The sequence below is a fragment of the Callithrix jacchus genome, chromosome 4 (assembly GCF_049354715.1).
Source record: "Callithrix jacchus isolate 240 chromosome 4, calJac240_pri, whole genome shotgun sequence".
NCBI classification, from domain to species: Eukaryota; Metazoa; Chordata; class Mammalia; order Primates; family Cebidae; genus Callithrix; species Callithrix jacchus.
This window is the reverse complement of record NC_133505.1, coordinates 42,454,341-42,470,936: the sequence shown is the minus strand read 5'-3', so window position 1 is coordinate 42,470,936 and position 16,596 is coordinate 42,454,341.

Genomic DNA, 16,596 nt, shown 5'->3' with positions numbered 1-16,596 from the left:
AACATAGTAAGATCCTGTAGCTATGAAAACATTTAAAAAATTAGCTGGGCATGATAGTGCATGCTTGTAGTCCTAGCTACTCAGGAGGCTGAAACAGGAGGATTACTTGAGCTCAGGATGTCGAGGCTTCAGTGAGCCATGATCGTGTCCCTATACTCCAGCCTGGGCAACAGAGCAAGACCCTATAACAACAACAACAAAAACATTAGCAACAACCACAACAGCAGCTGCGAACTCCATTCTTGTCTGTTATTAATAAAGATATGCTGAGGTTTTTGAGGGTTGTTAATATTTACTGCCATATCTTTTTCATCCTTTGACTTTCAGACTGGCTGTATCTTATGACTTAGATGTTTCTTTTATAAACAGTATATATCAGGCTTAAAAAGTGCATATGTAGCTTAACAGAATGTATAATTAAACAATGTATTTTCCCCTTTCCCAAATACTGCAAGAAAGACCTCAGAGCACTTCAGTGTGGCCATCCTCTTTTGCCCTGCCTGTTCTGTATTTTAGGTCTGTTCTCTTCTTTTTTCAGCCTCAAATTCTACCTTACTATGGTGACGGGGCTTGTTTGAATTTCCTCACTTTTTTTTTTTTTTGAGATGGACTTTCACTCTGTTGCCCAGGCTGGAGTGCAATGGCACAACCTTGGCTCACTGCAACCTCTGCTTCCCAGGTTCAAGCTATTCTCCTGCCTCAGACTCCTGAGTAGCTGGGATTACAGGAACCTGCCATCACACCTGGCTAATTTTTTGTATTTTTAATAGAGACGGGGTTTCACCATGTTGGCCAGGCTGGTCTCGAACTCCTGATATCAGATGATCCACCCACCTTGGCCTCCCAGAGTACTGGGATTATAGGCATGAGCCACCATGCTCAGCTGAATTTCCTCACGTTTACCACATGATTGCTCACTGCTTCTTCAGGCAACTCAGGCCTCCCTTTAGGGGTGGCTTTGCCTCCTCCGGCAGTACATCCTTCACCTGTAGGTCTGATAGTGGCAAGCACTCCGTTTCATTTTGTTTGGAATGTTTAAATAATTATAAAATAAAACACACATAGAAAAATGCATGAGACAAAAATGGACAGAATAATTATAAAATGAAGACTAGAAACACCACTGGTTCTGCCCCCAATACCTTGCTTTTTTTTTCTTATTATTATACTTTAAGTTCTGGGGTACATGTGCAGAATGTGCAGGTTTGTTACATAGGTATACACATGCCATGGTGGTTTGCTGCATCCATCCCCCCCGTCGTCTCCATTAGCTATTTCTCCTAATGTTATCCCTTCCCAATCCCCCCACCCCCTATATCCCTCCCCTAGCTCCCCGACCCCCTCTTTTTTTTTTTTTTAAAGAAGGTCTGGCTCTGTCATCCAGGCTGGAGTGTAGTGGCCTGATCACGGTTCCTTGCAGCCTTGACTTCCCAGGCTCAAGTGATCCTCCCACCTCAGCCTCCTGAGTAGCTGGGACTATGGGCATGCGCCACCACACCTGGCTAATTTTTGAATTTTTTGTAGAGATGGAGTCTTCCTATGTTGCCCAGGCTGGTCTTGAACTCCTGAGCTAAGCAATTCTCCTGCCTCGGCTTCCCAAAGTTTGGGGATTACAGGCATGAGCCACTGCACCTGGCCCCATTTCCCTTCATGATCACGTATAGTCACTGTCCTTTTTTGTTAATCATGTTCTTTCATTTCTTTATACTTCCATCTACTTATTTTTATGTATTTATTTATTTTTGAGATGGAGTCTTGCTCTATCGCCCAGGCTGGAGTACAGTGATGCAATCTGGGCTCACTGCAACCACCACCTCCCAGGTTCAAGTGATTCTCCTGCCTCAGCCTCCCGAGAAGCTGGGACTACATGCACCACCACATCTGCCTAATTTTTGTATTTTTAGTAGAGACAGAGTTTCGTCATTTTGGCCAGGCTGACCTTGAACTCCGGACCTCGGGTGATCCACCCACCTAGCCTCCCAAAGTGTTGGGATTACCGGCGCAAACCACCATGCCTGGCCATAGTTCCATCCACTTATGTATCTGATGATATACTAGAGATTCGTTTTGCCTGTTTTGAACCTTCTACTGGTGGAATCTTTCTGCATGTATCTTTCTGCCTCTGGCTCCTTCTCTCAGCATTGCTAGTAAGGCTCATCGAGATTGTTTCATGTAGTTTAAATTCCCTGATTTTTATTACCATACTGTATCTTATCGTATTACTATGCCATAATTTGTCTTGGCCTCTGCTGCTGGGCCTGAGGTCTGTCTCCAGTGGGGCTGTCATGAGTAAAGCTGCTGTGAGCACTTTCGGCATGTCCCCTGTGCATGTGTATGTGTGTGTGGGTGCAATTTTCCAGTCCAGCATGTAGGCCTGGACTGAACTGGCTGGGTCATGGGTTAGGCATATTTTCAGTTTCATCAGATTATACGCAGATTTACGCCTATGCACCCATTTACATTCCTGCCACACCCTCGACCATACGTGGTCTTGTGAGATGGTAAAGTTCTGTTTTTGTGTATATGAAAACCATTTATTTCATCCTTGTCCTTGACAGATAGTTTTGCTGGGCACAGAATCTAGCCTCGCTTTTATTTATTTAATTTTAAAATTTTGTTTATTTATTTATTTATTTATTTTTTGAGACAGAGTCTCACCCTGTGGCCAGGCTGGAGTGCAGTGGCTCCATCTTGGCTCACTGTAACCTCCGCCTTCAGGGTTCAAGTGATTCTTCTGCCTCAGCCTCCTGAGTAACTGGGATTACAGGCCCGCACCACCATGCCTAGCTAATTTTTGTATTTTTTTTAGTAGAGATAGGGTTTCACCATGTTGGCCAGGATGGTCTTGATCTCCTGACCTCATGATCTGCCTGTCCTGGTCTTCCAAAGTGTTGGGATTACAGGTGTGAGCCACCTCACCTGGCCCTCACTTAAAAAAAAATTAAATTAAATTAATTACTATTTCTTTTTGAGACAAAGTCTCACTATGTCTCCCAGGCTGCCGGCTGGAGTGTAGTGGCACTGTCTCGGCTCACTGCAACCTCTGCCTCCCAGGTTCAAGCTATTCTCTCATGTCAGCCTCCCAAGTAGCTGGGACTACAGGTGTACACCACCATGCCTGGGAGTTCAAGACCAGCCTGGCCAACATGGCAAAACCCTATCTCTACTAAATATACAAAAATTAGCCGGGCATGGTGGTACACACTTGTAGTCCCAGCTACTTCAGAGGCTGACGTGAGAATCGCTTGAACCTGGGAGGCAGAGGTTGCAGTGAGCCGACATAGTGCCACTACACTCCAGCTGGCAGCCTGGGAGACACAGTGAGACTTGGCTTCCCAAAGTGCTAGGATTGCAGATGTGAGCCACCATGCCTTGACCTGTTTTTGCATTTTAGATATAGGGACCAGAGCAATGGGGTCTTGCAGTGGTGATGGGGAGGGTGGATACAACCCCCTCTGCGTGCTTACTACGCGGTATCGAGGCATGGACTGTTCTTTATTTAGCTACTTGGCATATGTGCTCCTTCTGTGGATTTATGTTGCTTATCACTTCTAGAGGTTTCTTAGTCACTACTTTTTTTTTTTTTTTTCTGAGATGGAGTCTTGCTCTGTCACCCAGGCTTGAATGCACTGGCTAGTTCTCGGCTCACTGCAACCTCTACCTCCTGGGTTCAAGTGATTCTCCTGACTCAGCCTCCTAAGCAGCTGAGATTACAGGTGCCTGCCACCATACCCGGCTTTTAAAAATTTTTAATAAAGACCAGATTTCACCACAATGGTCAGGTTGGTCTTGAACTCCTGACTTCAGGTGATTCACATGCCTTGGCCTCCCAAAGTGCTGGGATTACAGGCATGAGCCACCACACTCGGCCATCATTATCTCTTTAAATATTTCATCTCCTTCTTTTTCTCTCTTTTTCAGATGCTGATCAAATATGTATTAGGTCTTCTTATCCTATCTTCTACGGCTCTTAAATTTTTTTCAAACTCAATTTTTTGCCTCATTGTGCTGTTTTCTGGGCAATTTCTTTGGAAGTATTTTCAGCTTACTAATCATCTCTTCAGTCGTAACTAATATGCCTTTAATAAGAGCTTACATTTCTACCTTTATATTTTTTATTTCTTAAAGTTTCATGTAAAAATCTATCTGTGCATTCCTAATAGTCTTTTGTCGAGTGTATTCTTTTTAAATGCATCTTTTATTTCTTTAAGTATGCCATAAATATCTACTTGACTTTTTGTATCTGAAAATCCCCAAATCTTCAGTCCTTAGGGATCCGAAATTCATTGTTTCTGCCAATTCACAGACATAACACCTTTCCTCCTTGTGCCCTGGTGATCTTTGTGAGTTCATGATTTGTTTAAAATTTGTAGAAGTCTCAGTTGGGGTTGGGGGAAGAATTTGGCAGACAGTATTTGTATTTCTATTTCTACTGGTACCAGGAAGCACCACTGATCTGAGATTACTTCATATCCCCTTGAAGGAACAAGTCCCAGACCCCCTTCCCTTATTTTGGACTGGCTCAAGGCTGTTTCCCCATAACATGGCAATTTATCTAACTGCCTGCTGCTTCAGCCCTGGCCAGGCACCATTTCCTTGTCTAGGAGGTAGTATTTTTGGAAACATAACCTATCTCTCGTCGGATCAACTATATCTAAATATTTGTGCTTTTCAGGGTTTAGCTGTTCTCAGCCATGATGCCACAATGGCTGAGAACCTACTTTCCTTTCCTCCTTCTCTGACTGGCCATGGGTCACATGACCCAAGATGGCCAATCAGAGTCCTTCCCTGGGATTTTTTCTGAATTAGAGAGGGAAGAGAAGCTTCAGGCCACAGGGCCCCAGAGAGGGCAAGGTGGGTGGACCAAGGACAAACCCATACCAGGGAAGAGCTGAGAAAACAAGGCAGGGAACCAGGATCCCAAAGGATTCCCGACAAAGCGAGGCCTCTGTCTTCGGCTGGGACCTGCCAGGGACACTACCTGGCCTGCCTGCTGTTTGCTGCTGCAGAGAACTAGCTCTCTTTTGCTGTTATTCTTATCATTGCTTTTGTAAGGGCTTTTGATTTAAATCTTGTTTGCTGGGTGAATGAAAGTCGACCCTTTTCCAGGAGCTGTGTACACTTGATGGGAAAAGTTTCCAAACAACCTTTTTTTTTTGTTTTCTGAGACGGAGTCTTGTTCTGTCGACAGGCTGGAGTACAATGGCGCGATCACCGCTCACTGCAACCTCTACCTCCCAGGTTCAAGTGATTCTCCTGCCTCAGCCACCCAGTAGCTGGGATTACAGGCGTCCACCACCACTTCCAGCTAATTTTTATATATTTTTTTTGTTCTTTTTTTTTCCCCCTAGACTACTCAGCAGGATAATTTTTGTATTTTTAGTAGAGATGGGGTTTCACCATGTCGGCCAGGATGGTCTCAATCTCTTGACCTTGTAGTCCGCCTGCCTCGGCCTCCCAAAGTACTGGGATTACAGGCATGAGCGACTGCACTCAGCGTTTTTTTTGTTTTTGTTTTTGTTTTTTTTGAGACAGATCTTGCTGCTCTGTTGCCCAGGCTGGAGTGCAATGGCGTGATCCCGGCTCTCTGCAACCTCTACCTCCTGCGTTCAAGCAGTTCTCCTATCTCAGCCGAGTAGCTGAGATTACAGGTGCCCACCACCACACCTGGCTGATTTTTGTATTTTTATTAGAGACGGGGGTTTCACTGTGTTGGCCAGGCTGGTCTCGAATTCCTGACCTCAGGTGATCCATCCGCCTTGGCCTCCCAAAGTGCTGGGATTATAGGCGTGAGCCACCGCGCTGGACCGGGGGGATTTTTCCTTGCATCTCAGGCACCAGCCTATCCACAGGCGGGTAGAACACTAAGCAGGCCCTCGGGGTTTTCGATTCCAGTGCTTCGCTCTTGGATGGCATTTCTGGGCCCGCTCTGAGCCATGGGGGAGCCTGGCGCCCTGGGAGGAGAGACCCAGGCCTGACAGCAGCCACCACAAGCTGATGGAAGAGCTTTTGGGCCTTCACCCTTTTCTTGTTCAGAAAAAATAAGTGCAGCTCAGTGCCTGCTAGCACTCGTTTAATTTTACATAAACATGCTCTTTGAGGCGGAAGCAAATCTGACTGATTTTCAATGTAAAAATAAAATATAAAAACTGTTCTTGGAGTTATTTCTAAACAGAATTAACATCATCAGAAACATCTGAATCATTAGAATCATCTATTTTAGAAAAATCGGATTCATTCAACGAATCTTTGGCCAAAAACTGTTGGAGAATGATGTTAACGTCAGTAGGAATGCTGTTTTCTAGGATTTGACATTTTCAGTGATCCAGAATTCTCTATTTTGTAAGTGGAAATATCACTACTAAAACCAGAATGCTATACATAGAAGGATGTCTTTTGTTTTCAAAGTTGATACACCAAAACAATGTGAAAATAATAAAAGCGAGATATTTTGCGGCAAAGTTGTCTCCGAATAACCGCTGCAGCCAAAAGCGCCATCAGTAAGTATTCTTAGGGCAAATGGGAAATGAAGCGGATGTCAGCCGTAGGCTGGCAGTTCCCTACGGACCTTCGGTGGTGGCTGTGGGGTACAGCTCCTCTGCCTGTGGAAAGGGGAGGAGATGGGGAGGACTGTGTCTTGTGGTTTGAGGCTTGCCTCTGCCACAGAGAACACCAGCGAGACTTCTAAGGTTTTAGACTCCTGTCCCTAGCTCCCATCTCTGGACCCACTTGAGGTCCAGGAGAACTCGCCACCAGGACACAAGCCTGGCTGGCTTCACTACCTGCTAATCAGAGAGCCCTAGGGACTTGAGTGAACATAGGGGGTCGCCAGGCAGTGGTTACAGGAGGCCTTGCGCAACACCCAGTGCCTGCTGGCTTCAAGTCTGAGCCAGTCCAGTTCCAGTGGTAGTGGCCACAGGAGTGCTTGTGTCACCATCCTCCAGGACCAGGACCAGGACCAGGACCAGGTAGCTCAGGAGAGAGAGAGAGAGAGAGAGAGAGAGAGAGAGAGAGAGAGAGAGAGAGAGAGAGAGAGAGAGAGAGAGAGAGAGGGAGAGAGTATTTGGGAGAAAGTAAGGGAAGAGAATAAGGGTCTCTGCCTGGTCATCCAGAGAATTCTGATCTTATCCAAAACCACCAAAGCAGTACCTCAATGAGTCAGCAAGAACACAGCATTCCTGGGCTTGAGATGCCCCCTATTGGCTTGGATCACAATACCCAAATCCTTTGGAATACTTGGAAAGTCTTCCCAAGAAGGACAGGTACAAACAAGCCCAGACAGCCACGACTACAATAAATACCGAAGTCTTCAATGACACCAACAAACTTCAGCAAGCATCAAAACCATCCAGGAAGACATGTCCTTGCCAAACGAACTAAGCAAGGCACTAGGGACCACTCCTGGAGAAACAGACATGTGACCTTTCAGACAGTAAATTCAAAAGAGCGGTTTTGAGGAAACTCAAAGAAATTCAAGAAAACACAGAAGGAATTTAGACTTCTATCAGATACATTCAACAAAGGGATGGAAATAATTTTAAAAAATCAAGTAGAAATTCTGAAGTTAAAAAATGCAATTCAATACTGAAGAATGTGTAAGAGTCTCTCTTTTTTATTTTTTTTTGAGACAGAATTTCACTCTCATTGCCCAGGCTGGAGTGCAATGGTGAGATCTCGGCTCACCACAACCTCTGCCTCCCAGGTTCTAGCAATTCTCCTGTCTCAGCCACCGGAGTAGCTGGGATTACAGGTGCACGCCACCACGCCCAGCTAATTTTTGTATTTTTAGTAGAGACGAGGTTTCACCATGTTGACCGGGATGGTCTTGATCTCCTGACCTCGTGATCTGCCCACTTCGGCCTCCCAAAGTGCTGGGATTACAGGCAGCATAAGAGTCTCTCAACAGCAGAATTGATCAAGCACGGTGGGGCATAGTGGCTCACGCCTGTAATCCCAGCACTCTGGGAGGCCAAGGTGGGTGGATCACCTGAGGTCAGGAGTTAAGGCCAGCCTGGCCAACATGGTAAAAGCCTGTCTCTACTAAAAATACAAAAATCAGCCAGGTATGGTGGTGGGCGCCTGTAATCCCAGCACTCTGGGAGGCTGAGGTAGGAGGATCTCTTCAACCTGAGAGGTGGAGGTTACAGTGAGCTGGGTTGTGCAGCTACACTCCAGCCTGGGCAACAGAGCAAGACTCTGTCTCAAAAACAAAACAAAATGTAAAAGGATTGGTCAAGAGGAAGAAAGAATTAGTGAGCTTGAAGACAGGCTATTTGAAAATACACAGAGGAGGCAAAAGAAAAAAGAATAAAAAATAAAGCACACATAAAGGATCTAGAAAATAGCCTCAAAAAGACAAATCTGAGTTACTGGTCTTAAAGAAGAGGTGGAGAAAGAGAGCTGTAGAAAGTTTATTCTGCCGAGTGCAGTGGCTCACACCTGTAATCCCAGCACTTTGGGAGGCTGAGGCAGGTGAATCACAAGGTCAGGAGATCAAGACCTGTCTTGCCAACATAGTGAAACCCCATCTCTACTAAAAATACAAAAAATTAGCCAGGCATGGTGGCGGGCTCCTGTAATCCCAGGTGCACCGGAGGCTGAGGCAGGAGAATCGTGTGAACCCAGGAGGCAGAGGTTGCAGTGAGTCGAGATCTCGCCATTGCAATCCAGCCTAGGCAACAGTGCGAGACTATCTCAAAAAAAGAAAAAAAAAAAAAAGAAAGTTTATTCAAAGGGATCATAATAGAGAACTCCCCAAACCTAAAGAAAGGTATTAATATCCAAATACAAAAAGGTTCTATAACATCAAGCAGATTTACTCCAAAGACTACCTCGAGGCATTTAGTAATCAAACTCCCGAAGGACAAGGATAAAGCGTGTCCTAAAAGCAGCAAGAGAAAAGAAATCACGTCCCATGGAGCGCCAGTACACCTGGCAGCAGACTTCTCACTGGAAACCTTACAGGCCAGGACAGGGTGGAGGACATGTTTAAAGTGCTGAAGGAGTCCAGGTGAGGTGGCTCATGCCTGTAATCCCAGTACTTTGGGAGGCTGAGGTGGGTGGATCAAGAGGTCAGGAGTTTGAGACCAGCCTGGCCAACATGGTGAAACCCTGTCTCCACTAAAAATGCAAAAATTAGCCGGTGTGGTGGTGTACACCTGCAGTCCCAGCTACTCAGGAGGCTGAAACCCAGGAGGCGGAGTTTGCAGTGAACCGAGATTGCGCCACTGCACTACAGTCTGGGCAGCAGAGAAAGACTCCGTCTCGGCTGAGTGTGGTGGCTCATGCCTGTAATCCCAGCACTTTAGGAAATGGAGGTCGGCAGATCACCTGAGGTCATGAGTTCAAGACCAGCTTGACCAACATGGAGAAACCCCCGTCTCCATTAAAAATACACACACACAAAAAAAGTAGCCAGGCGTGGTGGTACATGTCTGTAATCCCAGCTACTCAGGAGGCTGAGTCAGGAGAATTGCTTGAATCCAGCAGGCAGAAGTTGTAGTGAGCCGAGAGCATGCCATTGCACTCCAGACTGGGCAACAAAAGCGAAACTCCAACTCAAAAAAAAAAAAAAAAAAAAAGACTCTGTCTCAAAAAATAGATAGATAGATAAATAAATAAATAAAGTGCTGAGGGAAAAAATCTGTCACCCTAGAATAGTATATCTGGTGAAAATATCCTTCAAACATGAGGGAGAAATACTTGCCCAGATAAACAAAAGCTAAGTAAGGGGTTTCATCAACACTTGACCTGTGCAAAAGAAATGCAAAAGAGTTCTTCAATCTGAAAGAAAATCATGTTAATGAGCAATGAGACATCATCTGAAGGTACAAAACTCACTGGCAATAGTAAGTACACTGAAAAACACAGAATATTATAGCACTATGACTGTGATGTGTAAACAGTCTTAAGTAGAAAGACAAAAGATGAACCAATGAAAAATAATAACTATAACAATGTTTCAAGACATAGGCAGTAAACATTCTATCATCCTTCACTCTTTTTCTTTTTTTTGAAACTAGAGTTTGTCTCTGTTGCCCAGGTTTGAGTGCAGTGGCGTGATCTCAGCTCACTGCAGCCTCTGCCTCTTGGGTTTGAGCAATCCTCCTGCCTCAGCCTCCTGAGTAGCTGGGATTACAGGTGCACAACACTGCACCCAGCTAGTTTTTGTATTTTTAGTAGAGACAGGGTTTCACCATGTTGGCCATGCTGCTCACTAACTCCTGACCTCATGTGATCCACCTGCCTCAGCCTCCCAAAGTGCTGGGATTACAGGCGTGAGCCACCGCACCTAACCTATCCTTCACTCTTGTTTTACCAATTGCCTTCTGTTGGACATTTATACTGTTTCCTTTGATTATTGTTGCTATTATTATTATAATGATGGAATGCATTTCAGATGCTGGGACTTAAACCTCTGATCCCTTTTAAAATTATGTCAGAGGAGAGATTCCTAGAAGTGGGATTAGCAGGTTGAGAGTGGAACCCTCCTCAAGTCCTATGCATGATTCAGCTGCTTGCCAGAAAGTTCAAGCATGATTTCCATTCCCATCAGCAACATGTGAGAGGATTCAGTGGGTTGAAACATGGCCAGCACTGAACTGGTCATTTAAAAACTCTGCAGTTGTGGCTGGATGTGGTGGCTTCATGAGGCTTGTTCTTTCTATTAAAAAGTGGGGTGGCAGGCCAGGCGCAGTGGCTCACGCCTGTAATCCCAGCACTTTGGGAGGCTGAGGTGGGTGGATCATGAGGTCAAGAGATCGAGACTATTTTGGTCAACATGGTGAAACCCCGTCTTAACTAAAAATACAAAAAATTAGCTGGGCATGGTGGCACGTGCCTGTAATCCCAGCTACTCAGGAGGCTGAGGCAGGAGAATTGCCTGAAGCCAGGAGGTGGAGGTTGCTGTGAGCCGAGATCGTGCCATTGCACTCCAGCCTGGGTAACAAGAGCGAAACTCTGTCTCAAAAAAAAAAGTGGGTGGCAAAATTAAAGCATAGAGTTTTCATAAGTTTTCTTTTTGCTTGTTAGTTTGTTTATGCAAACACAATTAAGTTGTTATCCGCTTAAAATCATGGGTTGTAAGATAGTATTTGCAAGCCTCATGGTAACCTCAAATCAAGAATACACAGATACACAAAAAATAAAAAAGCAAGAAATTAAATCATACCACCAATTAAATACCACCAGAGAAAATCACCTTCACCAAAAAAAAAAAAAAAAAAAAAAGACAGGGAAAAAGGAAAGAAGGATGAGAAGATCATAAAACAATGAGAAAACAAATAACACAATGGCAGAAGTAAGTCCTTACTTATCAAGAATAATATTGCAGGTAAACGGACTAAACTTTCCAATAAAAAGACATAGGGCTGGGCATGGTGGCTCACGCCTGTAATCCCAGCACCATCTGAGGCCGAGGTGGATGGATCACCCAAGGTCTGGAGTTCAAGACCAGACTGACTAACATGGAGAAACCCTATCTCTACTAAAAAAAAAAAAAAAAAAAAAAAAGCCAGGCATGGTGATGCCTGCCTGTAATACCAGCTACTCAGGAGGCTGAGGCAGAAAAATTGCTTGAACCTGGGAGGCAGAGGTTGCAGTGAGCCAAGATCACATCATTGCACTCCAGCCTTGGCAACAAGAGTGAAACTCTGTCTCAAAACAAAACAAAACAAAAAACAAAAAAGATGTGGAGTGGCTGAATGGATAAAAAAAGAAGACCCAATAATCTGTTGCCTACAAGAAATACACCTCACCTATGAAGACACACATAGGCTGAAAATAAAGGGCTGGGAAAAGATATCCCATGCCAATGGAAGGCAGAAAAGAGCAGGAGCATCTATACTGATATGAGACAAGACAGATTCCAAGACAAAAACTATATGAAGAGACAAAGAAAGTTATATAATGATAAATGGGTCAATTCAGCAAGAGGATATAACAACTGTAAATATATATGTACCCAACACTGAAGCACTCAGACTTAGAAAGCAAATATTACAGCCAGATAGACAATAGCAGCTGGAGACATCAACATTCCAATTTCAGCATTGGACAGATCTTCCAGAAATCAACCAAGAAATATAGGACTTAATCTGCATTTTAGACCAAGTGGATATAATAGATACTCACTTCATCCAATGGCTGCATAATACCTATTATTCTCTTCAGCATGTGGATGATTCTCAAGAATAGATCAAAGCCAGACGTGGTGGCTCACACCTGTAATTGCAGCAGTTTGGGAGGCTGAGGCAGGTGGATCACTTGAGGCCAGGAGTTTGAGTCCAGCCTGGCCATCATGGTGAAACCCCATCTCTACTAAAAATTCAAAATTTAGGCTGGGCATGGTAGCTCACATCTGTAATCCCAACACCTTGGGAGGCTGAAACAGGTGAATCACCTGAGGTCGGGAGTTCAAGACCAACCTGGCCAACATGGTGAAACTCCATTTCTACTAAAAGTACAAAAATTAGCCAGGTGTGGTGGTGTGCACCTGTAGTCCCAGCTACTCAGGAGGCTAAAGCAGGAGAATAACTTGAACCAAGGAGGTGGAGGTTGCAGGGGACCGAGATTCGAGATTGTATTACTGCACTCCAGCCTGGAAAACAGAAAGAGACTCTGTCGCAAAAAAGATAAAAAAAAAAAAAAGTTTAGCTGGGCATGGTGGTGTCGACCTGTAATCCCAGCTACTTGGGAGACTGAGGCATGAATATTGCTTGAACCTGGGAGGTGGAGGTTGCAGTGAGCCTAGATCATGCCACTGTACTCCATCCTGGGTGACAGAATGAGACTCCATCTGAAAAAAAAGAAAAAAAAGAGTAGATCTAATGTTAGGTGAAAAAACACAACTTAAAACATTAAAAAGAAGCACCTCTCTGACCACAATGGGGTAAAACTAGAAACCAATAACAAGAGGAATTTTGGAAACTATACAAATACATGGAAATTAACCAATATGTTCCTGAATGAAGAAATTAAGGAGGGTCAATGAATAAATTAGGGAGGAAGCTGAAAAAGTTCCTGAAATAGATGATAATTGAAAAAAAATCAGATTTCATAAGCACCTGGCAAAAGAAAAGAAAAAAACATACCAAAACCTATGGGATGCAGCAAAAGCAGTACTAGGAGGTAAGCTTATAGTTATAAGTGCCTGTATCAAAAAATAAGAGAAACTTCAACTAAACAACCTAATGATGCATCTTAAAGAACTAGAAGATCAGGAGCAAACCAAATCCAAAATAGTAGAAGAAAATAAATAATAAAGAGCAGAGATAAATGAAACAGAAATGAAGAAAATACCACAAAATATCAGTGAAACAAAAACTGTTTTATTGAAAAGATAAATAAAATTGACACAGCTTTATCCAGACTAACGAGAAAAAAGAGAGAAGCCCCAAATAAATAAAATCAGATATGCAAAAGGAGACAGTAGAACCAACACTGCAGAAATTCAAAGGGTCGTTATGGCTGTATGGGCAACTATATGCCAATAAATTGGAAAATCTAGAAGAAATGGATAAATTCCTAGACACATACAACCTACTAAGATTGAACCATGAAGAAATCCAAAACCTGAATAAACAAATAATGATATTGAAACTGAATTAGTCTGTTCTCACGTTACTCTAAAGAAATACCGGAGACTGGGTAATCTATAGAGAAAAGAAGCTAATTGGCTGATGCTCCTGCAGGCTGTACAGGAAGCATAATGCTGGCATCTGCTTGGCTTCTGGGGAGGCCTTTGGAAGCTTGCAGTCATGGCAGAAGGTGAAGTAGGAGCTTGCACAGCACATGGCCAGAGCAGGAGCAAGAGAGAGGATGAGGAGGGAAGTGGTGTGCACTTTTAAACAATCAGATCTCACGAGAACTCATTCACTCTCATAGGGACAGCACTGAGGGGATGGTGCTAAACCATTCATGAGAAACGTCTCCACGATCGAATCACCTCCCACCAGGCCCCAACTCCAACACTTGGGATTACAATTTGACATGCAATTTGGTGGGGACACAGATCCAAACCATATCAGAAGCCATAATAAAGTCTCCCAGCAAAGAAAAGCCTGGGACATGATGGCCTCACTGTTGAATTCTGCCAGAGACTTAAATAAGTATGAACACAAATCCTACTCAAACTAGGCCAAAAATAGAAGAGGAGGGAAGATTTCCAACTCATTCCATAAGGCCAGTATTACCCTGATACTAAAGCCAGACAAAGGCACATAAAGAAAAAAAATACCACAGGCTAATATTGCTGATGAATATTGATGCAAAAATCCTCAACGAAATACTAGCAAACTGAATGCAACAACACATTAAAAAGATCATTCATCATAACCAAGTGAGATTTCTCCCAAGAATGATTCAACATATGCACATCAATCAATGTGATGCATCCTATCGACAGAGTGAAGGAGGAAAACCAAATGCCGAAAAAGCATTTGATAAAATGCAACATCCTTTCGCAATCAAACTGGGTAGAAGAAACATACCTTGACATACTAAAAACCATATGTGACAGATCCATGGGTAGGATCATACTGAATGAGGATAAACTGAAAGCCTTTCCTCTAAGATCTGGAACATGACAAGGATGCCCACTTTCACCACTGTTGTTCAACAGAGCACTGGAAGGCATAGCTAGAACATTTGAGGAGAGAAGGAAATAAAGGGCATCCAGCTTGGAAAGGAAGAAGCTCAACTATCTTTGTTTGCAGATAATATGATCTTATAATTAGAAAAACCTAAAGACTCCACCAAAAAACTATTAGAACTGATAAACAAGGCTGGGCATGGCGGCTCACGCCTGTAATCCTAGCCCTTTGGGAGGCTGAGGTGGGCAGATCACTGGAGGTCAGGAGTTCGAGACCAGCGTGGCCAACATGGTGAAATCCCATCTCAACTGAAAAAAAAATACAGAAAATTAGCTGGGCATGGTGGCGGGAGCCTGTAATCCCAGCCACTTGGGAGGCTGAGGCAGGAGAATCACTTGGACCCTGGAGGTAGCGATTGCAGTGAGCCAAGATTGTGCCATTTCACTCCAGCCTGGGCAACAAAGCTAGACTCTGTCCCCCCCCCCCAAAAAAAGACTTAAATCTAAGCCTTCAAACTGTGAAACTACTAACAGAAAACACTAGAAACCCCCCTGCCCCAAGACATTGGAGTGGGCAAAAACTTGACTAATACCTACTACAAGCACAGGCAACCAAAACAAAAATGGTCAAATGGGATTATATCATGTCAAAGAGCTTCTGCAGGCCGGGCACAGTGGCTCACGTCTGTAATTCCAGCACTTTGGGAGGCCAAGGCAGGCTTATCATCTGAGGTCGCGAGTTCAAGCTCAGCCTGGCCCACATGGAGAAATTCCATCTCTACCAAAAATACAAAAATAGTTGTGTGTGGTGGTGCATGCCTGTAATCCCAGCTACTTGGGAGGCTGAGGCAGGAGAATCACTTGAATCCAGGAGCCGAGATGGCACCATTGCACTCCAGCAGAGGAAACAATCAACAAAGTGAAGAGGCAACCCACACGATGGGAGAAAATATATGCAAACTACCCATGTGACAGGGGATTAATAGCCAGAATATATAAGGAGTTCAACTAACTCTATAGGAAATAATCTAATAAAAATATAATCTAATAAAAATCTAATAAAAAGTGGGCAAAAGGTCTGAATAGACATTGTTCAAAAGAAGGCACACAAATGGCAAACAGGCATTTTAAAAGGTGCTCAAGATTATTGATCATCAGATAAATGCAAATCAAAATTCAATAAGATGCCATCGCACCCCAGTTAAAAGGCTTTTATCTGGGCCGGGTGCGGTGGCTCACGCCTGTAATCCCAGCACTTTGGGAGGCCGAGGCAGGTGGATCACGAGGTCAAGAGATCGAGACCATTCTGGTCAACATGGTGAAACCCCGTCTCTACTAAAAATACAAAAAATTAGCTGGGCGTGGTGGCACACACCTGTAATCCCAGCTACTCAGGAAGCTGAGGCAGGAGAATTGCCCGAACCCAGGAGGCGAAGGTTGCAGTGAGCCGAGATAGCGCCATTGCACTCCAGCCTGGGTAACAAGAGCGAAACTCTGTCTCAAAAAAAAAAAAAGGCTTTTATCCAAAGACAGGTGATAATGATTGCTGGTGGTGACGTGGAAAAAAGAAAACCCTCATACACTGTTGGTAGGAATGTAAATTAGTACAACCACTATGGAGAACAGTCTGGAGGTTCCTCAAAAATCTAAAAATAGAGCTACCATATGATGCAGGAATCCCACTGCTCAGTATGTACCCCACAGAAAGGAAATCAGTGTGTCCAAGAGATATCTGCACTCGTGTTTATTGAGCACTAGTCACAGTAGCCAAGATTTGGAAGCAATCTGTGTCCATCAGCAGATGAATAGCTGAAGAAAATGTGGTACTTACACACAATGGAGCACTACTCAGCCATAAAAACATAAGATCCTGTCATTTGCAACAACATGGATGGGACTGGAGGTCAGTATGTTAAGTGAAATAAGCCAGACACAGAAAGACAAACTTTGCATGTTCTCACTTATTTGTGAGAACCAAAAATAAAAACAATTGAGCTCATGGAGCT